The 26,985-nt window shown below is 45.0% G+C and overlaps 1 long non-coding RNA gene and 1 other non-coding gene across 2 annotated transcripts in view; both read left to right on the plus strand.

Annotated features, from left to right (window-relative positions):
• LOC126298383 (uncharacterized) overlaps positions 1-26,985 on the plus strand; it is a 454,333-nt gene that overhangs the window by 296,383 nt on the left and 130,965 nt on the right. The gene's annotated exons all lie outside the window — the stretch shown is intronic.
• Trnas-cga (transfer RNA serine (anticodon CGA)) lies at positions 15,410-15,484 on the plus strand. Its single transcript has one exon. It is a non-coding gene; the product is annotated as a tRNA-Ser (tRNA).

A 26,985-nucleotide genomic window follows, 5' to 3' on the forward strand; every position in this document is an offset into this window, starting at 1 on the left:
CGACAGCATACTTCAGCACTGGACGAACCAGTGCCAGGTACATGGTGAAGTCATGGTGTGGGGGAATCGTCGACGTAGGATTGAGTAGAGGGTACAGGACACGAAGACGCACTGCAGCTCTACCCTTTACCACCTGAATGTGGGGACGCCACGTTAGTCTCTGATCGAGGGTGACCCAGAGGTATTTAGCGGTTCTACTCCACGGAACGGGGTCTCCCGAGTACATGACCCGCTCTATATCTGGTGGAAGCAGTCTTTTCGTGAAGATTACTGCTTGGCTCTTAGCAGCATTAAATTTAAGCCGCTATTTTGTGGGCCACGTCACTAATGCTTCGACCATTATTGGAGACGACGTCCCATTACGAACACGTTCGTGCTCCGAACGAGTAGCGCAGTGTCGTCGGCATAAAGCGCAAGCGACACCCACGACCCCGCGGAGTATCCCCGGTGTAAATGGAGTACAGCAGGGGTCCCAGAACGGACCCGTGACTGCCGAGGATAACACTATTTCCCACATACATACCTCTGATTACGGCCGCTGGTACCAACCAGAGAGGGTCGAAAAGACGGTGCACTGAGGGTGAGTTGGGCAGCTAGTAGCGGCACGGGCCCGCCGCTGGACAGTGGCGGCAGGTGGCGCGAGGGGCCGGCACCAAGTTTGAAACTGTTGCTCCCGCCTCCGTACAAGCGTGTACTGCAGAGACATGGATTTAGACCAGCGTTCCGGCCCGCCCCCAAGATACGAGATACGTTGTGCCCTGTTCTCTTCGTGTCCCCGGTGTGTACGGTGTCCCTTGCTAGAGGGGCAGCATCTATATAGGCCAGACAATTCACACAGTTGCAGAGCGTTTTAGCGAACACAAGAGACATATTAAGCAAACGGAGCTCGACAAGTCGGCTATAGCTGAGCATTGCCTCAAAAACGGACACAAAATACTGTTTGAGAACACAAGAATTTTGCTCATGCACCACCATACTGGGACTCCGTTATAAAAGAGGCGGCTGAGATTAGAAAGAACAGCAACTATTACAACAGAAACCAGGGCTACACACTGAGTAGGGCGTGGAGGCGGGCTTTGGGTTTCGAAAGGAAGCAACGGCGGATGTTTAACGCTTCTAGGGAGGCGGGAGCGACAGTTTCAAACTTGGCGCCGGTCCCTCGTGCCACCTGACGTCACTCGGTCCAGCGCGAGGTCCACGAGAAAGGAAGGCCGCAGCGCGTACATTCCGAAGGTAGGCCTGAGCTCGATCGCTCGGTCAGTTCAGCAGACAGACTGCGTTTCTACACTTATTAACTCGTAACTAGGCGTGCACGTACAAACGAGAATTGCATCTTCTACGAGACTCCGCTGTTGTGGAGTCTTACTGTTATTAGTCCTACAATGATCGGAAGTCCCCAGAGCCACTTACAATTTGTTATGGTTGTACTGGGGTTCAATAAATGATTATCACTTCCATAAGGCACCACTTATTGTATGAAATGAGGACTGTTAACCAGAAGAGACTAAATGCTATGAACAAACTGTAATACCATTTATGCTGATTATTGCTCATAAATTAAATTTTGTTATTATGTTAATGGGTAGGACTTCGTAATAGCTGATTCCAGTAGAAGATGCAATTCTCATTAGTACGTATACCCCCAACTGCGAGTTAACACGTTTAGAAACGCATTTTGTCTGCTGAGCTGAGTGAACGAGCGAGTTCAGGCCTACCTTCGTGACGTACGCTCCGCGGCCTGTCTTTGTCGTGGGCGTCGGTGCAGCAGCGGGCCGCAGCTGCTATGAGCTGCCCAACTCACCCTCCGCTGACGCGTCGTTTCGGCCGTCTCTGATTGGTGCAAGCGGCAGTAGTCGTAGGTATGTGAGCAGGAATAAGTGCCAGCCCGACAGTCCGTAGTTTGACTCCTGACGACGATGCCGGCTCTAGCCATGGAAAGCTCTAGAATTGTATTGGAATTGAAGCGGGTTGCAACCGGGGAGGTTTTGTTGAGTCATGCTGCCGCGAAAGACCCAGAGGAAACACGAAGTTTCTCACACACCAACATAATTACGTGACACACCGCCATGTTAATGCCTTATTACACTATGCCACCCAGCGGCGCAGCCAACTGCGCCACCGGCGGCGGAACAGCGACTTGTTGTTCAGGCTACGGTAGTTCGGCAGTTCGACAGTTCTCGCTAGTCGACCAGTCTGGTTTCCTCGCACAATTTTCTGCGCACTATTTCATTTGCTTCAGTATGTCTAGTGAACTGCAGATTGTCACTGTGGAAAGGAATGAAAGTGTAGACACAACAAAAGGGAAAAACATGAAGCTGGAAGAAGCAATGAAAGAATGCCAGAAGTTATTGGACACCCAAGTGAATACCGAAGATTTCATTTGTGCAGTTTAACAACATCATAAAATTTGGGACTCCAGTTCTGAAGCTTACAGAAATAAGCAGTTAAAACTAAATGATTGGAATGAAATTATTTGTTCACTCCTACCGGACTTTGAGCAGCGGCCCTTGGTTGAGAGGAATAACCTTTATAAGTATTTAAAGCGAAAAATTTAATAACTTTCAATACAATTTATCGGTTTACTTACCTCAAAGTGACTACGAATTTTTCTTTTGGAGAGATACACTTTCTCATTTTTGTCTCTTTCCCGGTAATATCAGCCTTTATTAAAGACAATAACCCAAAGAAAGACTATTTAGACATTATTAGATAATCAAAAAACTTGTTATCGTCTAAACACAGTTCATCAAAAAGAGTATAATACAACAACAACAGAATCTAACATTCTCTCAACGATAGCATACGGTGTACATGCATCTTCCTCTCCGTTCGCCTTCTTTTCATTAAAAGTGCTAGGAGGAGCATGTATGTATAGTTGTTGTTCGACATGTTTCCTGGTCGCTAGTGCACAGCGAACTGACGACGTGGTGGCCAACCCGAGTGGTGGTGGCGGGACTGGCTGCGCCGCCTGCCGACCCAGTGTAGTAGGCTCTGTTTGACACAATGCCCCGCCAACACTCACTGCCACCAGTGGCGGCCGACGTGGTGGCGGGGAAGGCAGCCAGTGGGTAGTCAGCTTCTGGCGGCGCCACTGGCTGTCCTAGTCTAATAAACTTCATAACAATCTATTTCCAATGACGACCAGCGCCACCGGTGGCGTGGCTGTCTGCGCCACCTGGCGGCCTAGTGTAATAAGGGCCTTCCATGCGCAAGATTGCAGATATGCAGGCAAGAAGAATAATGATACAGAATGTTAATAAAGTTTGCTTTATTTAAAAAGTTGTAAGAGTTTACACATAGAAAATTCTGAGGCATTATTTTCCAGCACGCCCGCGCACATGTGCGACGTCCTTCGATAATGGAAGAGAGAACTTCTACAATTAGGTTTTGACAATAACAGGAACACCGCTAGCTTTGTTTTGATATCTTGTTTGTCGAAGATTTTATAGTTTCATGCTATGAAGATAGGCTACAGGGAGCCCTGTTCGACATGAATACGATAATGGAACAGTACAATTTTGAATTTTAATTGCATAAAACAATGACATTTGATGGCCCGTCTCAAATACACTGTGAGATGGTTATTAATAATTGATTAATGAAACACGTCAATGAATTTACTTTCCTTGGTTACACACTCTCAGCTTTTGAATGACTTTATATTAGAAATTAAACGGAAAAGGTTAACAAAATCTATGCAGCTATGTCAGCCGGAAGATAAGAGAGAAACAGAGTACGCCACACGGCAAGGCTGGACTCCAGAGAGGAGTAACATAGTTGAATCGGTCTTCTTTAAAAGGGCGTAAGTCAAGAAAACCAATTTATATCGAAATTTAAAAAAAAAAAACTGTTTTAGAAAAAAATACCAGGAAATAAGAAAGTGTGCTTATAGGAACTAGTAGTATAGGTGCCCCTTGATTGGCGTGTACATTAATTGTTACACGAATACAAATACATACAATGTTATGTGCATTTAAGCTGTGAAAACATCCGCTCCTTTAAAAAAAATGGTCTGATAAGAAGAAGGTAAAACAAAACGTTCATATTTGGCCACATAAATGAATTAACGAAAACGACTCTAAGCCACAGAAAATAAACATAATACTTTTAAAATTGCAAAAATAGTAGACATATTGGAAAATTTACACAATACTCAAGTGTTTTCACCTGTTATGAACTGTTCCTCAGTCAAAATACCATTGTAGAACTGCTTATGCTAACTTGGAATGTACTGCTGCATCTTTTCTTGAAGTTTTGCACTTCAATTGGCACCCCTCCCACTTGGTAGGCGGGGATTTTTGGAGGAGGAACAGGTTCTTGCTGATGAGGCATGAAGGGTGTGTGGATCATTAACCCATTGATACACGTCGAACGTTTGATGAACCCAACTCTGGTACTCGAATACACAAAGTGAAAGAAACTGCTGAGTGCAAAGTTATATCCGTCAGATCTTGGCTTATTCCTTGTTTACTCAGCAACTGTAGTCCTCCACCAGTCTCTACAATCCAGAATGTCAGATGTGTCACCTTCTGTAACTGTATAATTTCCGAGTTTTGTGTTTCTTTGTAGAATGTGCTGTTCTATTTGATGGACAGTGAATATCCTGTCATTCTGTCGAAGATTCTTTGAAATGATACCAATGCCTCGATAGCACAGTAAAAATCTGTGTCCGCTCACAGGGAAATACTGTTGAATAAGTTTGAAACGTCCAGTATCTGTCAGAGTATCCACTGGTTTCTTCGTGATAAACATGCAAAATGTATTACCCCTTTCTTATGTCACAAATGCAGAAAATGTTGACTGAGATCTTTCTTAGATAAGATAGATCCTCGACTGATACTTTAGGCAGGCTAATATTTTGCACATAATCGAATGCGAGGGATAATGCACGCGTCTTTCCTTTGCCTTCATGTGATTTTTAATATGTGAGAGCAGAGAAAATTATCTACTTCGGTGTTGGTGTATCATAAATTTTGCAGCAGATGCGCGTTTTTCTGTATCATTGAGATGTGGTGATCTAAGCTTCATTTTCAGTTCTTCATGTCTACACCAGATGTCTACCTGAGGCCACCCAAATCGATAGTTGAAATTCTCCTTGAAAATAATTCCAGTAGAAGCAGTACCTTATTTTGGTACCAGGATGCTTCTCTAAGAACAACTTCCACATAGTTTTGTCATATTTGCAGAACAGTAGTGTGGTTGCTGCACCTCTTCTCGAGATGTGCTTACTAAAACGTACTTCCAGGAGTCCTTCATTTTTTCTTAGACGCCTCTGCCTGATTGGTGTACAGTCTATTAGCCCTTGAAGGAACAGGTCTTTCTCATTCATAGTTGAAATAGCTTAAAGCGTTGTAAGGATGTCTACGCAGTTGTCTTTTCTAAGATGTTCTACACATTTTTCATTGCACCTGGGAAAAAACAAAATAACAAATACCAGTTGAAACACACATATCTGTAGACGATGCATAAGTAAATCACCAGCTTACCTATAATATAACCCGGGTCGTTTGGACTGATTTGGATCAACACTGTCACTTACGTAGGCTTCGCCTTTCAACCGAGGTACTTTTATTTTTGTGCTCTTGTAAGAATGTAGATTTAGTTCTACCCTTTTTCGCGTCTTATCTTCAGTATTACAATAAACACGTTCATCATCACACAGTTTGATCTTAGCAAACATACCACAAACTCAGCAGACTCGAGGCACACGGCAGCCTGCTCTTCAATTGTTTGCAGTCACAGGACCAGTGATAACTGTTCAGTCTTGAAAGGGCACATGTCAGTGACTTAAGCCCATCTAAAACAATATATGCTTTTCAATTCCACGTTACAAGGAACCGAATTTGTTGAGGACGCACTTTTAAACTCAAATGATACATCTTCCCCCATAATACATGAACCATTACAAAGCGCGACATAGGCAAAGTAGTGCCTTTCGTCCTTTTAGAAAAGATCTATTCACTTGCGGTCAGACGCCATAAAGGGCGTATACAACACCGAGTATGTTATGCTTTCGCCATAGATCACTCAAATAGTTCCGAAGTGCACACTCGTCCTCAAAACGCGGATCTAAGCCGATAGCGGCTCAACTCAAGTGAATATTAACAGTATCAGTGTCTGTATATGAGGACCGTATCTATAGTCGCCGCCAAGAAGAGCCAATGTGCATATTTTATAACCGATCGTAGTAATCGATCACTGGATTCAGGTCTAGACCGGAGTTAAAGATAGACCGGTGACAGTGGACTTTAAGCTACTGCCGCGTAGCAGCACCATACTACAGTTAAGCAGTGCAGTTTCTCTTTCAATAAATGATTTTAAATCGTTGCTAATTTGTGCTGCCATCGTTTTTCCAAAGATGTTGCCTAACCCTATTTGGCGCTGTGTTAAGGGATAAAAGTTACTGCTTGCAAACAAGCCACTTCATAAGAGCAACTATTGTCACTGGTAAGGAGTTCTCTCCTTCCTATCCATTTCTGTTTGAAACCATATATATTTGGTGAATAAAACATAAGGCACTATAAGCAGAGCACCAAGGAGCAAAGTAAGGGAGGAAACAATGCTGAAGTTATGCAAGGCTTTGAAAGGACCAGCGTGTTTATATTCGAGTGAAGCGTAAGTCCTCATTGGAAAGGACGAAAGCTGAGTCCAAGACTGCGAAATGCGATTCCTTTGACAATTTAAGGGAATGACAAAGAGGAAAAGGAAAAGAAATGAATACATACTGCAAACACTCAACATTTACAGTTTAACAGACAAAATCTTAGAAAATCATCACATAGGAGATCTAACGCAGGACGTTTGAGCGATGAAAGTTTGCCAAAATCGGTGTACAGCGCACTACACGGAGTATGCAGATTAAAGACAAGATGTAAATATCAAGTTTGAAGTTCAGAATAGGTGTAAGAGCTTAATGTACCAAAAAGAAGTAGATATTAATATACCACTATGGGTATAAGATGCTAATCGAGTATTACGCACCTCTAAGTCTAACTAATCGATGTTTCCGGTTGTGGATTTATGTAAATGGAAATATGTCACATTACATCTCTCAAAAGTAACATTTCAACTTTATTTCATGGGCGCTATGGAAGTTTAGAGCGGCTGGATAACTTTCGTATTGTAAGTGAAGTAATTGAAGGTCAGAAGAATGATATTGTGATATAGTTGTGGTACTGTGTATGAAACAAGAAAGGAAGTTAGATGATGAAAATATTGCCACAGCCGTGCGATAAATTTGACCAAATCTCTGACTATGAATGAGAACAAGATAATGTTTAGCATATCGTTGACGATGATGTCGTTAGAGGCGAAATAAAGCCTTGGTTGGTGAGAGACAGGGAACGAATTCGGTCCAGTATTTTTTGAAGGAATAATCCTGGCCGCCCGGTTTTAGCCGAGCGGTCTGTGGGGCTGCAGTCGTGGACTCTGAGGCTGGTTCCGGTGGAGGTTCGAGTCCTTCCTCGGGCATGGGTGTGTGTGTTTGTCCTTACGATAATTTAAGCTAAGTAGTGCTAAGCTTAGGGACTGATGACCTTAGCAGTTAAGTCCCATAAGATTTCACTCACATTTTTTTAATAATTCTGAGATCTGACTTTAGCTGATAAAGGAAAACACAGGAAACCTAATCAGGATGGCTAGACGGGACGTGAACTACTTTCCTCCCGAAGGAACTCCAATGAATTAATTGCTGCAACACTTTGCTCGGTGTCTGAGAACAGTAATAAATCTTACGCAAGCGCCCTTGTCAATATGTAAGCGCCAGTAATATGATACCAAGATTCCTAATATCGTTCACGAGATCTAGAAACGTGCAGATAACTGAGTCCTGGCTAGCTATTGTCAAGTTCCTTGACTTTGAGAAAGCTTTCTATACACTTGCGTACTTTCTCCAAGTCAGCAGAATATGGAATACGGGAAAGAGTATGCGATTCGTTTGAAAAAAAAAATATGATTATGTTTCAACGTCCTGTCGTATCGCGACGTCATTAGAGACGGATTGCGAGCTCTGACTGAAGAACGATGAGGAAGATAATTGGCGGTTTCTTTTCAAAGAATTCCTTCCTAGGTGCTCTACCCAACCGAAAATGAGTTCTGGGTTTTAAATAATGGACTGATGAGTGTCGAAAAAACGTAGCTCGGCATGTCACTCGTTATTGTGAGGCATCGTCATAGGCGAAAGCAGTTTCCAGCATATCTAAAGAAAGTACCATAGGACCGTAAGCCTTCCTAATATACAGGCTGATCAGAAACAGTGTCAAAAGCTAGTTAGTATGTTCCAGGATAGGTTATGATGAATAATAATTAGTAAGGAAAACAATTATATACGTTGCCTGTTTCTGATTTAATTAGCGTTGAAGACAGCAAGTTGGGTCTTTCCGCGTGCATATTCAAGCGCCCCGCCAGAGACGGTGTCGCCAAACATGCGCTTCATTTGGTTTCCTAAAACCGAAGAAGAGAGTGGCACAAAAATTGGACGTGGAACGGTAGTAATCACCGAATCCGAACCAAAGCTGAGCAGTCTATCATCTACGCTATGAGAACAAGTGACAGTAATTGTATGTGACGAACTGCTTAAATTAGAGCTCGCAACGGCCTAATTGGCTAACTTCAACGCTGACTAACTCGGAAACGGCGCAACGTATCGAATCCTTTCTAAAAACTGTTTCACAGCACTACCCTGCAACACCTTTACAAGATTTTCAGATTGTTTCTGATCACCCTGTATATGAATTGGCTTGGTCTGCATACAGACAAAGCTGTTGAGCACAGAGAGGTGATATAATTAGAATATTATCAGGATTTGCTGGAAATCAAAGAATGATCAGCGATGGGTGCAAGGACTGAAGGCTAACCCTAAATAAATATATGTAGCGTAATGCATATAACTATAATAAGAAACCAAATATACGATCTTGGTCCGTTATCTGAACCAGTCACAACTTTTACGTATCTATGAGTATCTGTTCAGCGCGGTTTAAGGCAGAATGGCCACTTAAATCTAACTGTTGGGAAGACAAATGCAGGACTGAAATTTATCAGAAGAATCCTAAGAACCGATATTTTTCCACAGAAGAGAAACTTTCAAAATCTTAGTTCAATTAACGTTTTAGTATTTTGCATCGATTTGATATACTAATCAAGTAGGGTCAATGGAAGAACAGAGAAGATGCAAAACAGATCAGTGGTGCGTCGGGGGTTTATTTAATCAACGAGAAAGCGTCACTGAAATGCTGGACAATCCCCGAAAGGCGGGGGGTTACTAGATATGCACGGTGAATTCTGGACGATTAAATTTAGGAGACCTCAAGTTTAAACACTATTTCACATCCCTATTGCATACGTCCACATACATATCGCGTAAACATAATGAAGACAAAATTGGCTTTATTCGGGCTTACAGAGAGGGATACAGACAATCTTCACCTTACCAGAATGAGATTTTCACTCTGCAGCGGAGTGTGCGCTGATATGAAACTTCCTGGCAGATTAAAACTGTGCGCCGGACCGAGACTCGAACGTGGGACCTTTGTCTTTCGCGGGCAAGTGCTCTACCAATTTTTTTTTGTTTTTCTTGTTTTTTTATTTCTCTTGTATAATATTTCATTGCCTGTTTTCTTTTTTTATTTTGAATTAAAGAGTGTTCAGTTATGAGTAGGCGGACACAAGGCTAGCAGGGGTCGGAACCCGAGGCCTGACCGCAATGCCTCCCCAGTCCCGTCCCTGAATCACTCCCTCAAACAAGCTTTTTTATTTATTTTTGTTTCATTTTATTATTTTTATTATGTTTTTTTTCTTCACCAGGAACAGGGTAAATGAACAAAAGATCTTTATTGGTACAAACTTAAATACAACAAAAATGCCATCCTTCCGGCGAAAATACCACAAGACATGGTACTCGTACAAGGTGAGCAATTTTTTTATGAACAAGGTGTAGGGAAAAAAACTAATAAAACTGATGGAAGCTAAGAGGTGTAAAGCAATATACAGTGGAGTGAGGGAAAAACCAGTGTTTTCTGGTGTAGTGCATAAAAAAAGGAGGCGCGTGTCCATGTGCCTACTCCACTATGGGTTACAATGTAGAAAGCAGCGCGAGGGGTCTCAGATGTCAGCAGGGGGAGCGGGAGTGCTGTCGGCGTGTGGCACCAGCCAACTGAGCGGGGGTGACGTAAAGATCGCGTGTAGGTAATTAGCGAAGAAGGCGCGGTAGCGCGGTCGCTGTTCGACTTCACTGTGGGCGGTTTGTAAGTACTGCCAGAAATCAAGGCGTAATTTGTCGCCATCATTATACATGTAGGTGATGGTCCATCCCTTGACCCATACGATCGCATGATTTTTGGCGGCGGGGAAATAAGTATTCTCAGGACGGATAAAAGTCCATGGGTCAAACGAGTCCGGCGGAACACGGAGGTAACAGGCAACGAACTGTCGGGCAAGTTTCCAGACGTCACTGGTGGCAGCACAAGTTAGTTAATGGACATCGTCATCCATGAGGTGGCAAATGGAACAGAGTGGAGAGACCTTTAGTCCGATGGCGTGAAGACGATGATTTGTGGTGAACTTTTCATTTGCAGCTTGGTACCATGTTGCCCGGACGTTGGAGGGAAGAAAAGGCTGGTGGATGTGACGCCAAACCGTGGGCCAACGCGTGGACGGATGTCGCAGTTCGATATTGTTGCTGGATATGGAACGAAGGAGTGGGGTGTAAAAATCTTTAGGTCGAGGAGAACGCGTGGTCGGTAAGTGTGTGTGAGCATAACTGAAGTCGACGATGAAATCATAAATGTGTGTCAGATGGTGCTTGATGTGTCCGACTGGTACTGGTGGTGTTATAGTCGCGGGCACAAGAATTTCCAGCAAGATCCGCGTAAGGGAGGTGCCCCCGTGCCACTGCTTGTGCATGGTGGACATGTACAAGGACGCCGCGCGGAGTGGCACATTGACAAGACCGAGGCCCCCCGCTCGCGGGGGAAGGGTGAGCGCGTCGTAGCGGACCTTAAAGAGCGTACCGGCCGTAAGGAAGTATCCGAAGGCAGCCTGGAGGCTGCGTCCAATAGTTTATGGCAGCGGGAGGACCTGTGCAATGTGGACCATTCTGGACGCCACATATTGATTGAGGTATTGGACACGTTGTAATGAATCGAGTCGTCGGAGAAGATTTTGTCGCACCGTCGTGCGGATAGTTTGGAGAGCACGCCGAAAACTGATGGCAGCGGAGCGGCGCACGGTGGAGGTGAAAATGATACCAAGGTATCGTAGTTTTTGTACACACGGGAGAGGTGCTAAGTCGTCGTGTGAGAGGCCGCGTTCAATGGGCATCGCCGCGGATTTAGCCACATTCATGTTACTGCCCGCTGCAGTGCCCTACGTTGATATCAAATCAAGTACCGTGTGTGTTTCACTCCGTGAGCGGATCAAGAGGAGGAGGTCGTCCGCATATGCACGACATCGAAAACTGTGCTGTCGCAAAGTGAGACCAGAAAGGTGGCTCGTCAGACTCCCGATGAGTGGCTCCAGGCTAATGGCATAGAGTAGGGTCGAAAGTGGGCAGCCTTGCCGTACGGAACGTCGGATCGCCACTGGTCCCGCCACACGGCCATTAACCTGAATCAGCGATTCGGTGGTGCCGTACAGGCGCCGGATTACGTCGATAAAGGCTGGTGGAAAACCCATGCGGTTCATCACGGAGAACAGAAAAGGATGCCGCACTTTGTCGAATGCGCTGTCAAAATCAATGGCAACCACTGCGGCGCGGAGTCTGCACGCCGCTGCCAGTGCAATTAAATCGCGACATTCTCCTGTGGCCGTTTGTATATTAACTGAGCCGCCCGGAGTTGTCTGTTCCGGGGATAGAATGCTAGGCAGGACCTTGCGGCATCGCGTTGCCAGGAGGCGTGTAAAAATTTTACAGTCTGCGTTAAGCAGAGTCAGGGGACGGTAATGTGCCGTCGTCACACCTGGTGTCGGTTTGTGGATAAGTATAATAATTCCCATGACGAAGGACGGCGGTACGTTGTTCACAATCGTCAGCAGTTAATGAAACATCGTTGTCCACCGTGACGCCATTAGTGTGAAGAAAGCGCAATAAAATTCTATCGGCAATCCGTCGACACCTGGTGACTTATTCAGAGCACCGTTTTTGATTGCATCGTGGATTTCGTCACGCGTAATGGGCTCCATCAGCTCATCCGCTTCGTCGCTGGTGAGGGTGCGAGTTACGTGTGGTAACACAGACTCCTCAGCATGGTTGTTGGTAGTCTCCTCCGGGTACATTGGGCGGTAGTGGTCGACAAAGGCACTGACGATTTCGGCCTGGCAAGTGACGTGCTGGCCGCGACAGGTTGTGATCTCGGTGATGAGTTGTTGTCGCCGATGTTTCCTATCGGTGGCGATATGATGCATGGTCGGATGTTCATGTTCCACCGAATCTTGATATCGGGTTCGCACCACAGCCCCCTGCAGTCGACGGCGTGTCAAAGTTACAATTTGTGCCTTAATCCTGCTGCGTTCCCTCTGGGTGTCGGGGGTGGGCGGTTGGGCGTCCAGGTCGCGGAGAACGGCGTAGAAATAGTCGGTAGTGTGCCGGCGTCACATAGCAACTTCCTTTCCATACTGAATCAAAGTACGTAGAATGGCAGGTTTGGCACATTCCAGCCACCAGGTCAAGGTCGTGCAGTATTTAGGTAAGTGACGTTCACAGGTGGTCCATGTCTCGGTAACACGTTGAAAACATTCGAGATCATGAAAATGGGAGGTGTTTAGCTTCTACGGTGCACGACTGCGCCAGACCACTTGCTTGGGGAAGAGAATGTTGCAGATGTAGGCACAGTGGTCCGAAAAGGCCAGGGGCCAAAGTTCTGCACCTTTGACTGCAGATGTGAGTTCCCGAGAGACGTAAATTCTGTCCAGGCGGCTCGTGGAGCGACTCGTCTGGTAAGTATGCCCAGGGGCGTCGCCGTGCTGAACTTCCCAAGTGTCGCGGAACAACAGATCTCGGACGACAAGACGCAGTTCTTGACAGGTGTTGTAGTGGGGCACTTGATCTTTAGAGTGCAAGACACAATTAAAATCACCCCCAAGCAAGTAATGGTCGCAGCGTCCAAGAAACAAAGGAGCGATTTCTTCTGAATAGAAGAGGGCCCTGTCGCGTCTGCGGGTGGAGCCTGACGGAGCGTAAATGTTGACGATACGCGTCCGCATGACGGTGACGGCCATGCCTCTGGCAGATGGGAGGTATGTGATATCGGTCACTGGAATGCCTTCTCTGGCGTAGGTGGCTACGCCGCGTCCCAGCTGGTCACCAGGAGAAGGATAAGTGTTATATCCTGCGACGTCTGGAAGTGTGGCCAAGTGTACTTCCTGTAGTAGTGCGATATCGACGTCCGACGCCCATATCATCTCTCGCAGCAGTTGAAGTTTCACGGGTGAGCTAATGGTTTTAGTGTCGATCGTCACTATTCGGTAGATTTGGAGCCGTCCCCCGCCGTGGAGGAGAACTCAACCGGCGGAGGATGAAGAGGGGCGAGGCAACGGCGAGTCGTGCCGTGCGCCACCTGACGGCGTTATCAGCGGCGTGACGATGATTCCGTCGGGGGTAACTCTGTCCCCACCGTGTGGTCCGAGTCCTCATCGACGTCCTCACTCCAGACCATTGAGGGCGTTGTCGTTGTGATGGTCGTAGGTTCCACTTCGGTCGTACGGGCGGAGGACGCCTCGGCAGCAGTCGCATCGGTGGAGTCCATTGGTTCAGGAGCACCTGAGAGAGCCAGTAGAGTTGGCATCGAAACTTCCACAGTCGGCGTCATGTTGTCGTCATTCGTATCGTCGTGTAGGTTCTTTGAGACCTCGTCGGGTCGGACGGCCTCTGGAGCATCAGGGGGAGGTGATCCGTCTCGTTTCGAGACCGTACGGCGCCTCCTCTTGCGCCTCTTAGGTAAACGTTGTTTGCGGGTTCGTCCCTCCGTGTCGGAAGACCGAAGGGAGTCGCGTCGCTCTGAGAGGAAGGCCGTCGCGGAAACGTCAAATGAAGGGGCGTCCATATGTTCAGGTGGGTGGGTGTCGGAAGTCGTCGCTATTTGTAGTGGCGCCGTAGTAGCGTCTGGCTTTGAGCACGAAGTGTCGGCCCCGGCGGTATCCATGGTAGCTGGAAGGGTCACCGGTACGTGGTCCGATGAGGGGCGGCCGGTGGGAGGAGAAGAGAGCGCCGATGCGTAGGTGATCGGTAAAACCGTCGTCGGAGCCGGAGGAGCCACGGTAGCGGCTGGCAATTGGGTGATCCGTCGCTGAAGACACTCAGATCTGAGGTGGCCTTCTTTTCCGCACCCGGAACAGGTCTTGGGTTGGCCGTCGTATATAACAACCGCGCGGCACCCGCTAATTTGCAGTTAAGATGGCACGTGGCGATGGAGGTCGATGGTGATCTGCCGTACACCGTTAAGAACGGGGTACGTTTGGAATTGCGCCCAGGGTTCGGCAGTGTGGCCATGTACAGTGCCATAGGGGCGGAAAGGCGCGATAACGTCTTCCGCCGGTAGCTCGAACGGGAGTTCGAAAACTCGTATGGTGTGCATTCCTAAGCGTGCATGGTCGACAGTGACCGCTCCGACGTTGCCGTCGGCGTGGCAAAAGCGTAATCCATGGTTGGTGTCACGAAGTATTCTTTCACATACCGCGTCATTGATGACTTTCACGTACACTGTACTGCTTAATATGGACAAATGGATGCCCAAGATGTAGGAAGCTGGGATCTTAGCAACGTCCCCTAGGAAGCGTTCCACTTCCAAGGCCTTTGGTCGTGCGTATTCGTTGCAGAAGTTGAATCGTAAAGTTGATTTTCGAAAACGGTTGGCTATGGCTCTAGTGCACGTAAGCGAGACGTAAGTGACGGCCGCTGAAATGTAAACAACAGTGAGCGCGCGCTCTCCGCACGCGGAAACAACAACACGTCCACACTGCACGGCAGCGAAAGCCGGACTGTGCTGTCCTGAACTGTACTGTCCAACTGAGCTACCTAAGCACGACTCCCGCCCCGTCCTCACCGCTTTACTTCTGCCAGTACTTCGTCTCCTACCTTCCAAACTTAGCGGTGAGGACGGGGCGTGAGTCGTGCTTGGGTAGGTTAGTTGGTAGAGCACTTGCCCACGAAAGACAAAAGGTCCCGAGTTCGGGTCTCGGTCCGGCACACAGTTTTAAACTACCAGGAAGTTTCACATCAGCGCACACTCCACTGCAGAGTGAAATTCTCATTCTGGAAACATTCCCCAGGCTGTGGCTAAGCCATGTCTCCGCAGTATCCTTTCTTTCAGGAGTGCTAGTTCTGCAAGGTTTCGCAGGAGAGCTTCTGTTAAGTTTGGAAGGTACGAGACGAGGTACTGGCAGAAGTAAAGCTGTGAGGACGGGGCGTGAGTCGTGCTTGGATAGCTCAGTTGGTAGAGCATTTGCCCGCGAAAGGCAAAGGTCCCGAGTTCGAGTCTCGGTCCGGCACACAGTTTTAATCTGCCAGGAAGTTTCAATCTTCATCTTGTGTGCCTTCCACGAATGAAATAGAAAGAAAGCAAAATAGTTTAAAACACTACCCTCCAAAATACACATCTGAGGTAGACTTCCAGGATGAGAACGTAGAAAAATAACCTCAACAACCCAAATATTAGTCTATTTCTTCAAAAAAAATGTCAAAGGCCTTTCCGCAGTGATAGCACCGTTTCCAGTAGACACCGAAGTTAAGCGTTGTCGACAAGCGTGGTGGACTCAGGCCTTGAGAAGCCAATTGACGAGCTACTTGACTGAGGTATAGCGGCTTCGGTCACGAAAACTGACAACGGCCAGGAGCGCAGTGTGCTGACCACATGTCCCTCCACATCCGATTCCAGCGACGCCAATCGGCTGAGGATAACACGGCGGTCGGTTAGTGCCGTTGGGCCTTCCGATGTCTGTTACGACGTAGTTTGGAGTTGTTCAAAAGGTACACTGATGACTTTGGAGTAGAATAGGTGCAGAGCGCTCATGTGACTAACACGGGTGTATGTCATGGGAGTGAAGTGGTGTGATGAGTCAGTCGATTGTGTTGTACAGTTTGTTGGTGTATGAACACGCACTGTACTACGTGTCTAGAATCAATGGTGTACCGCTCACAGCCATGTAGCACGGCGTAACAACTGTGGTCGGAAAAATATCCTCATCGACAGGACCCAATTGCGAGTCTTTCGTGTTGTCAATGACGATCGGTTTCAAATCTTGTAGGAGCTACAGCTGCCAGTCAATGCAGGTCTATCTCAATCAGTTCCCGAGAGAACATCGGGTGGAGATCGGCATGCAATAGAAATCTGGTGTCGAGTATCTCGTTACAGGCCATTGCTCACAACGGCACATAAACAGACACGTCCTGAATGGGCCAAACGACACAGACACGGGCAGCAGCTGACCGGACGCGTGTATTGTGGTCCGTCGAGTCGCAATTTTGTCCCTCTTCAAATGATGCAAGGCGTCGAGTGCACCCATGGTCCATTGAAGCGATTGACCCGGCGTGCGGGAGTGTACCGTATTAGAGATGGTTCTTTGATGTTTCGAGGGTGTTTTTCCGTACCGTGATTTCGACCCACTCCTTCAGACTACCATTAACGTGAAACGGGAAGTTTAATTGATTATTCTCGATGACCAAAGGTTGACTATTGTTCTACATATTCGTAATGAGTATGCTGCCGACACTCTCTTCTTCCAATATACTAATGGATGTGTTTATTGAGCTGATTGACGAACACTTACGCACCCGCAAATCAACTGCCCCGCTGAATCACGCGTCATTAATCCCGGGGCATTCAACATCTACCTAGACAAGTAGCTATACGGGATCTAATCATCTATAACTGGTTTCAGCTGGATACGGTATACCCGAAAAATGCCAGAGAAAAAATACAAGGCTTGGGCAACGGTATGTGACGAGGAGGGTGCTGGAGGAATCTGTAACCAGCCCCTCTCAGACTTCTCAACCGGACATAACGGCTAAGTGGCTAACTCAGAACCCACTTTAACACATCGGGGGGTTGCTCATTAAAAATAAATCAGCAATTTAAACAAAAACCGGAAAGGTTGTTTATCTACTTACTTGAAACCCTTATCAAGGACAGTTACTGTATTCAAAGTCATTAGCGTGAGGTCTCTTGGTTATGACCATTTTTTTGTCTGGTGTACTTATGCTTATAGACAAAAGTCTGATATTCCATTTTTAATTATAAACGGTTGACACAAATATTATATTTACGAACAAGGACTCGTTTCTCAGACATAAATAATTTATTGCAGCTAATAACAATTAATTTCAGATATATGTCACGTTACGTCTTTCGACACTACACTGTCCTTCAAAGAAGTTCCGAGACGGATTTTTTTACTGGCATATAAGCAATGTCAGTACAGTAACTATCGTGGCAGACTGAACTAACGAATGTAAACAACAGATGTGATTTCGACCTGTCAGTTGTGAGCAAACAGTGTTAAATAGTGGACGTGCCACCTTAGTGTCTCAACGCTGTTGTGCCACAAATAGCAATGGAGCAACACCTGCAAATAAAGAGTTCAAAACATTCTCCCGAATGTTTGGTGTGCAAAATTTGTCCCGCAGACCTTGATTCCGGAACGAAAACGACATGGGGACGCCTGTCGCAACTTGATTTAAATGCTAATCTTGGACAATTCTTTTTTTGAAAAGATCATCACGGGTGATGAGGCTTAATTTTTTCGAAACTGCCGCAAAACGACGAAGTGGAGAAATTTTCATGAAGGTTCAACGCTTCGACATTATCGACATTCAAGCCTATGTACCACGCGAGTTGAGCAACATCTCTAAGAAGGAGTTTTCCGACAATTTCACATGGTTAGATGAACGTTATGTACGTTGCACTCAAGTGGGGCGAGACTATGTAGAAGATCCGAAGCTTTAAAACTACCATCTTAACGTTTCTGTTTTTTTTTTTATTAATCCAGTCTCGAAATTTCTTGGACTGACAGGGTATCTTTTTTAAGCAGAAAGCTCTTTTAATTGCATCAGTAAACATGCTGAGTCTATTTAAATAATATGATTAAATAATCTTATGAGCATATATTTAAAAACCTCAATTATCTACATGTAATTAATTAAGAATTTCGTTCATTCAAGTTACAAATCTTCCACTTCTATGTTGTTTGATTCCGCTTTCAAATACCACCATCACCCTGAAGTTGATCGTCACAGTTGATTTCTGTTTTTAATTCAACGACCTTAAGCTAACCAAACTAGAATAATGAGTTCTACACAAGCTTTCGGAACAAAAAGCTGAAATTTCGGTATACATAATAATGGTAATTAAAACGGACATGTTGTTCACAACACCTCACAGAAAGAAAACGGCAAGTAATTGGAACTGTTCCTGTTTTTCTTGACTCAGTTTAGTGATGCATGATGAGCCGAAATGTGCTAAAGTACTAGTGGATTACTCAAGCAAACGTATATGCGTACAGTTTATGAACATTAAAAATGCTGCATGACAGCAGCAGACGAATTGGGACTCCATCAATGACATTACGAGCAAACGCAGTGATTAAGCACTGGAATGTTATCGACCTTCAGCTCAAGTGAAACGCGCGTTGGCGTATGAGATGCATGTTACCGACAGGGTGCAACCGGCCCGTGACGTACCGCCACTGCACGCGACCTCGCACCAGCCGACTCTCATAAAACGCGCATATGGGAAGTCGGCAATGACCTGTATCGGTGGCTGAAAAATACGGCTTTCCCTAGAAGGTTTGTGTCACCATTAAGTAAGATGCCTGTCATGTTCTGTAGTGGTTTATCCGCACGAATGAGCACACTCAGCATGCCGTTCTGATGGGCAATCTACATTGTCACAATTACTAAGCCTGAATTACCAATCAATAACTGACGAAACTAAAATAACCTTTGATAGAAATCGTGCCACGCTACTTGCGTAGTTCGGGGACTATCCATAAAATACAGAGGGATTGGCTAAAAATATGGAAACACAGCGAGTAGTGCATATTTGAACATAAATAAAGATGTTAGCCCAGTCTTCAGGTTGCGCTTTACATCTCACCAGGTACGGCACCTGCGCTATGTCCTCAATACGCTGCAAGTGTCAGTCGTGGTGAGAACAGAGTTCTGTGTAGTTGTGCCTGCATTATGTCGGAGCTAAGTGAATTCGAAAGTTGGCAGATTGTTGGTGCTTCCATAACAAAGGTAGCTGACGTGGTTGGTGTACATAAAGGCACCAGGAACTGTATCGAAGACTGATACTGCATACAGTGAAAGCGGAAAAACATCATCTGCTAAGTCTCAACGAGGAAGAAACTGTGCATTGAGTGATCGATAAATCACAGACGGTCACTGAAGAGTACTGTGTCGAAAAATAAGAGGATGACAGCTGCCACCGGGTGTAGATGTACGAAACCGGAGTTTCCCTACAGATGGTGCTTGCCGTCAGTGTAGGGCCCGTGAGACCGCGTCTGCAGCGCCATCTGCTTTCTGTAACGACTGACGACGAATGTCAACATTCAGTAACCCAAGTTTCATACATCGGTATCTGTTTCAAATCCGTAAACACGTCGAATTTTGTGCCTACGAACTACGATTTTCGGACAGCGTTAGTGTTAGGTTATCATCTGCAGAAAACTGCTGCAGAATCGCATGGAATGCTTGTCGAAGCTTTCGGCGAACATGCTCTTCGGGAAACGCAGTGTTTCGAGCGGTTCAAAAAAATTCAAAAGTGATGATTTTGACGTGAGAAACGACTAGCACGGGAAACCACCGAAATAGTACGAAAACAACGAATTGCAGGCCTTATTGGACGAAGATGATACTCAAACTCAACGGGAACTCGCGGAACAACTGAATGTGACGCAGAAAGCCATTTTTCTTCGGTTGAAAGCTATTGGAAACGCACAGAAAGTGGGAAAATGGGTTCTGCATGAACTGAGTGGCAGACAGCAAGCGAGTCGAGAGACCACTTGTGAAATGCTGCTCGCTAGATACAAAAGAAAGTCGTTTCTCCATAGAATAGTGAAAGGTGATGAAAAATGGGTTAATTTTGATAATCCTAAGCGTCGTAAATCATGAGAGAATCCAGGCAAACCATCGACATCCACTGCAAGACCAAATCGCTTTGGAAAGAAGACAATGCTCTGTGTTTTGTGGGATCAGAAGGGGGTCATCTATTCCGAGCTGCTAAAATCTGGTGAAAAAGTTAACACTGATCGATACCAACAGCAAATAACCAATTTAAATAGAGCACTACGTGAAAAAAAGGCCGGAATATGGAAAAAGGCAACATAAAGTCATAGTTATCTATGATAAAGACCCATCACACTTAGCAAAACAGGTCAGGGAAACGATGAGGGCGTTCAGTTGGGAAATACTAGGGCATGCGGCTTATTCTCCAGACTTGGCTCCGTCCGATTATCATCTATTTGCATCACTGGGACACGCTCTCGCTGAACAAAGCTTCAGTTCGTATGAAAATGTCCGAAAATGGCTCGCTGACTGGTTCACTTCAAAAGAAGAACTGTTTATTTGTCATGGCATTATAGCCCGCCGGAGAGTTGGGAGAAATGTATAAATAGCAATGGAGATTATTTTGAATAAAATGTTGTTTATCAGTTTCAAACAACAGACGTGTAATTATTGCAACCAAATTCCGGTTTCATACTTCTGCGTCTGGTAAAGTGACTGCAGAAATGAATGCCGCATTCACTAACCCATTAAGCACCAAGTCAACAGGAAGGGAGCCCCATTAGAAGAGAATTGCAGGGCGAGGTGGAATTCCAAAACCACTCATACGTGATGCAAATGCCCGTAACAGGAAACCTGATGCCGGAGCCATAAAACCTGGACTATGGAGTAATGGAAGAATGTCATTTGGTCTAATGAGTCTTGTTTTACACTGTTTCTAAGTTCTGGTCGAGTATCCGTCCCAATAATGAATTTTGGCGGGGGTTCGGTGATGATTGGGCAACTATATCCTGGTTTTCCATGGGCGCCGTCGTTACTGTGCCAGGTCCCATTACTGCCAAGGGCTGTGTGACCATTTTTACAGATGAGATTCATCCCACGGTATGATGATTGTTCCGCAGTGATGATGTTGCGCTCCAAGATGCCTGGGCCCCTGTTCACACAGCTCACATCGTCCACTACCGCTTCTGTGAGCACGAGGATGAACTGCCGCATCTCCCCTGGTAACCACAGCACCATATCTCAAAATAATTAATCCTTTGTAGTCTGCTTAGGAGAGGAGTGTGCGTGATCGCTATTCACCTCTATCATTGTTACCTGAACCTGTCGCTAGTTTGCAGGATGAATGGGATAAGATTCCGTTGAGAACCATACCAGACCTGTACGTATCCTTTGCGAGGCGACTGGAAGCTGTTCCGAATGTCAACGGTTTACCTACACCGCATTAGACATGTTAACGTGTAGTGTTTTTGTTTTTCCATATATTTGTGCGCCCCCTGTATGCTTCCGGGCCAAGACTTGACGAAAGGCACAGTGTCACCAGTCGTTAGGAGACTGCTGAAGTCTACAGGGTGCACGTGTATCCCAATAGCGTTGGTAAAAATGGATTCCTGACAACCCACGTCCAAAGAAGCGACGATCTGACTCAAAGTAGAACGTCAATCACCCCGTATGGCTCTCCGGATGCGACGTGACGTCCATTCATCAAACACCTGTGGCCATCCTGTGCGGTGTTTTACACGTGTAAAACAATTTCTCTTGCGATATTCAAGTTCCACCTATAGACACTGTCTAATCTCCGATATGCTGTGTGTCATGCGTCTTGCACCTATTATTGATACACATTAAATGTCGCTTAACTCGCGAGGTGCTACTGTATTCAGTAGACACTTATCTTTGGCGGATAGCTCGGATATCAAGTTTAACACCAGCCTCAATATTTTAGCGTCAGACAAGGCATATCTCCAACTGGAACAGCTACATTTACATGACTACTCCACAGACCACGCTGAAGTGCCTGGCAGAGCGTCCGTTGAACAATCTTCAGATTTGCATCTTCATGTTTTCACGGCGTAACGACTGTTCCATAAAATTTCGAGCGTGCAGCCTCATAAATTCAGCTACTTCTAATATTTCGACTGAATACCGTCCACCCATCTTCAGAGTGAGCCGAGGTGACTAACGCTGCAGCACTTGCTCCGTCCTTTTAAACTCAATGACCGAACGACTGGGCATGCGGCCAAAGATACGCAGGGCGTCAGAGACTTTGATAGACGGCAAAGAGGTGTAACATATGCCTGGAAATTAAATCTATGGCTGCCCAGTCGATACACTCTGTGATATCGATGTGTCACGGAGAGCTACACCGTCGCGACGTGTTTGTGATTTAATTGCAGAAATTGCCGGATTCCATGATTTTCCAAGATGAAGCCGCTATCTCTATTAAATAGAATCACCGCCAACCGAAATATTAGAAGAAAAAGCTGAATTTATGCTGCTGCACGCCCGAAATTTTAGGGATCACTCTTCAGATTACTTTGCTACCTTCCCACTCTCGAATTGGCCGTGGGAAACACGAACATCTAAATTCTTCCGTGCTAGCTCTGATTTCTCTTGTTTTATCAGAACGATCATTTCTCCTTATTAAAGGTGTGTGTCAACAAAGTATTTTCGTATTCGGAGGAGAATCTTTGAGATCGAAATTTCATGAAACGACCTCGCCTCAACGATAAATGTCTTTTTTTTAATGATCGTCACCCCAACTCACGTATCATAACCGTGACATTCTATCCCCTATTTCGCGATAATACAAAACGCGCTGTACATCTTTGAACTTTCTCGAAGCGCTCCGTCAATCCTATCCGGTAAGGATCCCACGCATACTGCGCAGCGGTACTGTAGCAGAGGACGGGCAACCATAGTGTAGACAGTCTCTATAGTAGACTTGCTTTACCTTCTAAGTGTTCTACCAGTCAAATGCAGTCATTGCTTCGCTTTTCCCACAACGTTTTCTATATAATGATTCCATTTTCAGTTGCTCGTGATTGAAGTCCATATGCAATTAGCCGAATATAGAACTTTTAATTTATGTTATTTATCTAGTAACCGAAATTTAACGGAATTTCTTTAGTACTCATGTGAAGGACTAATTTTTTTTTTAATATTTAGACTCAATTGCCCCTTTCCGCACTATACAGATATTTTATGTAAATCACTTTGCGATTGGTTTTGATCTTCTGATGACTTTACTAGACGGTAAATGACTGTACAATCTACAAGCAATCTAAGAGGTGTGCTCAGATTTTCTCCTAAATCATTTATAGATGTCAGGAACAGCAGAAGGCCTATAGCACTTCCTTGGCAAGGCGAGATATCGTTTTACTCGACGAGCTTCCGTCAGTTACAATAAACTGTGACCTTCCTGACAGGAAGTCACGAATCCAGTCGCACATCTGAGACGATACTCCACAGGCATACAAAATTGTCAGCGGTTGCTTGTGAAAAAGTCTCAAAAACCTCTTAGAAATCTAGAAATGTGGAATCAATTTGAGATCCCCTGTCGATAGTGCTCATTACTTCGTGTGAGTAAAGAAAAAAATGGTTCAAATGGCTCTGAGCACTATGGGACTCAACATCTGTGGTCATAAGTCCCCTAGAACTTAGAACTACTTAAACCTAACTAACCTAAGGACATCACAAACATCCATGCCCGAGGCAGGATTCGAACCTGCGACCGCAACAGTTGCGCGGTTCCGGACTGAGCGCCTAGAACCGCTATACCATGTGCGTAAAGAGGTAGTTATGTTTCACAAGAACAATATTTTCTAAATCCATGCTATGTGTCAACTGATCGGTTTCTTCTAGGTAATTCATAATGCACTTACATAGTATATGTTCCAAAATCCTACTGCAAAATCGACGTCTGCGATATGGGTGTGGAATATAGCGGATTACTTATATTTCCATTTTTGGCTGTTGGTGTACCTGTGTAACTTTCTAGTCTGTATGTGCAGATGAAGATGGTATCTGTTCTTTCGGACAAGAACAGATACCATCTTCATATAATTTTATTACTTGGAGTGACGGTACCTCGTGTGTGACTGATTACATGCGATGAGACAGTACTCTTGTAGAATTTTGGGAAGAAGGATAATATGACATTAATGATAACGTCGCAATGAGAGTCTGCAGAAATCAGTCTGGAGAGTCGGAAACTGTTATACCATTACCGAAAGTGAAGAAGCGTCTACAGAAACCGTTACAGAGGGTCATTGGTATACCAACAGCAGCCTAAAGATTTGGCAAAGAAACAAGTCTTTTGAGAGAATTTTAGTGCTATTATCGAAAGGAAAGATGGTTTGCCACAACGAATCGTTTTCAGTAATGAATGAACATTCATTCATCTGCAAGACTCAATAGAAAAAAATGTCTTCAGGGATTCCCACTGTCATTAATATAGACGATAAAAGCCCAAAAAAAGTGCTTTGCGCTGTTTCTAAATGATCTGTAACCATTCGCAAATTTTCTGCTGAGAAAACCATGACGTATATTCACGTGTTAGCACTTTTGTTAATATCACGTCTTATGAACGACGAGGAGAAATATGAGGTTATGCTGCAACATTTTACGTTTACTTAGAAATGCGCCAACTTACAGTCCGGAAATCTTAGTTGGTTGTTTTTTCCCGTGGTTTATTTAAGAAGAGAGGTAACATCCATCCATTTCCTAAGACAATTTCGGAAGTTAAACGCACTACCAGATCAATCGAGAATATCACACCAGACGTAATGGAAATCTTCCATGTTACGCATGGGATTCTCATAGAACATATTTGAGGTCGCTGAAAAAATTTTAAATCCCTTCTTTGAGAAAGTGTTAAGATCATGCATTTCCGATCATTGTCGGCGAAATTATTGCTCTATGAAATTATCTAATAATTTTTACTCATCCTGTGTAATTAGGTATAGCAAAGAAGCAATGATCAATAACGAGAACTTCAAAGATCGTATGTTACTTCAGTGCCAATAAATATAACGGAATACTTGAGCATCAAATGCATCAATTTTAAAAACTTATCTCAAAACTAGAAAGGCTCGTAGGTTTACTAGTGTTTAAGCTATATACATTGTTGTTTTTAATTTCTTTTATATCATTCTTCCTCTGGATCCATGCGATTATGTGTGCCAAGCTCTCCAGCCACGGTAAAAGTCATCACGTAACTCTCAGCTCGTTGATAACAATGTAAAATGTCAAAAAAAGAAAAGCATGAAAACAGTGAAATGCTGTGCAACACTACGAAAACTTTCAACTAAAATTTGAAAATACGTGGCTCACACCAAATTTTCAGTTCTACATGAAATGTTACTTACAGAAAAAATGGAGACCTTTTCGTACAATTGTTGAGAAATTACTAACCAAATTCAAACATTTTCCTGCGTGGTGTTCAGTGAGTGAATGGTGCTGCTCCTACTGAGTGGATCGATACATATAACATGAGGGAATATGCAACAGAGGTGACAATCTTTCATTTCCAAAACACTCTGAAAGGCACCAACCGAAGGGGCATACCTTCTGGCACCCACAATGATCTGAATCATTTGGACCTTCCAAGAGGCAGATCGCTTTTTATGGAATCAAATATGGTAATGAAAACTGTCGCGCAGCGGAGTCAAAACAACGTGCCTACCGAACGATTGATAACACTCGGTCGCAGTCATGTGTGCTGCGGATTCCCACCATGATTTAAGCTGGACGATGGAGTAGTGTGGACGGATAGTGACAGATTGGTCGCTGGATACAGTGTCCTCTCAGAAGTTACTCCATCTTCATCCAGAGTCACAGAAAAAGCTGCAGAAACAATGGGCTCTTGCAGATATGTGGAACCCATGTGTTCCCGTAGAGCTCTCGAGCCAGATTGGCCTTGGCAGAGCTGCATCCTCTCTGCTCCCTTCGAAGTTCATATAATCTGTCTTTCGCCAACGGAAAGGCTCCGTTAACTTCTGGCCAGCAAAAATGTTCCTAACAAAACTTCTAAACTCCCCTTCCAGTAAAAGTTTTATCAGCTATTGTGTTTCTGTGAACACAGTTCCTAAAAGTTAAAGAAAAATTTCCTCTCTTTCAGTTGTTTTTAAATTTAGTCAATCCGGAACTCTTCCGAGTCTGTAATACTCATAAAACAGACAGCTATCTCCCACACTCTGGTAACTGCTCAGGGACAGACAGTGGAGTTCTTTCCCGCGTTTTCTACTGCATGGAAGGGAGTTCACCCTGGGTGGAGAAAGTGTGCGGCTGACGGCAATTCAACCTCCATAAATGGAAAAATTCGATTCTAAAACGAACTCAACCATTTCTCTTCCAACGAAAAAGGCACAGTAGCGTCCCACTATCCTGATTTTTAGGAAGGATGCGGTCGTGATGAACCAAATTCTATAAAACCTTGCTTGGATTGCGTAGTTTCGGCATTTAAAAATTGGTAGTTTTTTTTCCCCAGGGCCACGTTGATCGCTGGTCATTATATCGGCATTTTAAGGTTGAGTCAATGCCTCTAATGTTGTGCTGACCACCGTATTCAGGGAAAACGCCTGTGACCACTGGCGGTCGATGGAAGGTATAAACAAAACAGCCAGCAGCCTATCTGCCCTGCACGGGTCACATTGACTCTGTGGCACTTCTCTTAGAGCGGCACCTGACCTTTCTGACCTACTCGGGCGTCACCGAAAATCGCCTGCCGCTTCCTCAGCTCATTAAGCGAAGCACACATCCAGCTACAGAAAAATTCGACGCCGAATAGTTACCCGGTTGGGAGCACATGTTAAAACAGGAATGGACGGCTTTATCATTGTAACCACTGGGGTTGTTCATAACCAGCATTGCTATATTTAACGTGTACGAGATTCTCTCCGATGCGAAAATGAATTAAATAAATGAAATAAAATGAGACGAGTCAGGTCAGAGTAAACTGACGCATTTCAACTTGGACAATGGCCTGC

Source organism: Schistocerca gregaria, chromosome X (assembly GCF_023897955.1).
Source record: "Schistocerca gregaria isolate iqSchGreg1 chromosome X, iqSchGreg1.2, whole genome shotgun sequence".
Taxonomy (NCBI): Eukaryota; Metazoa; Arthropoda; class Insecta; order Orthoptera; family Acrididae; genus Schistocerca; species Schistocerca gregaria.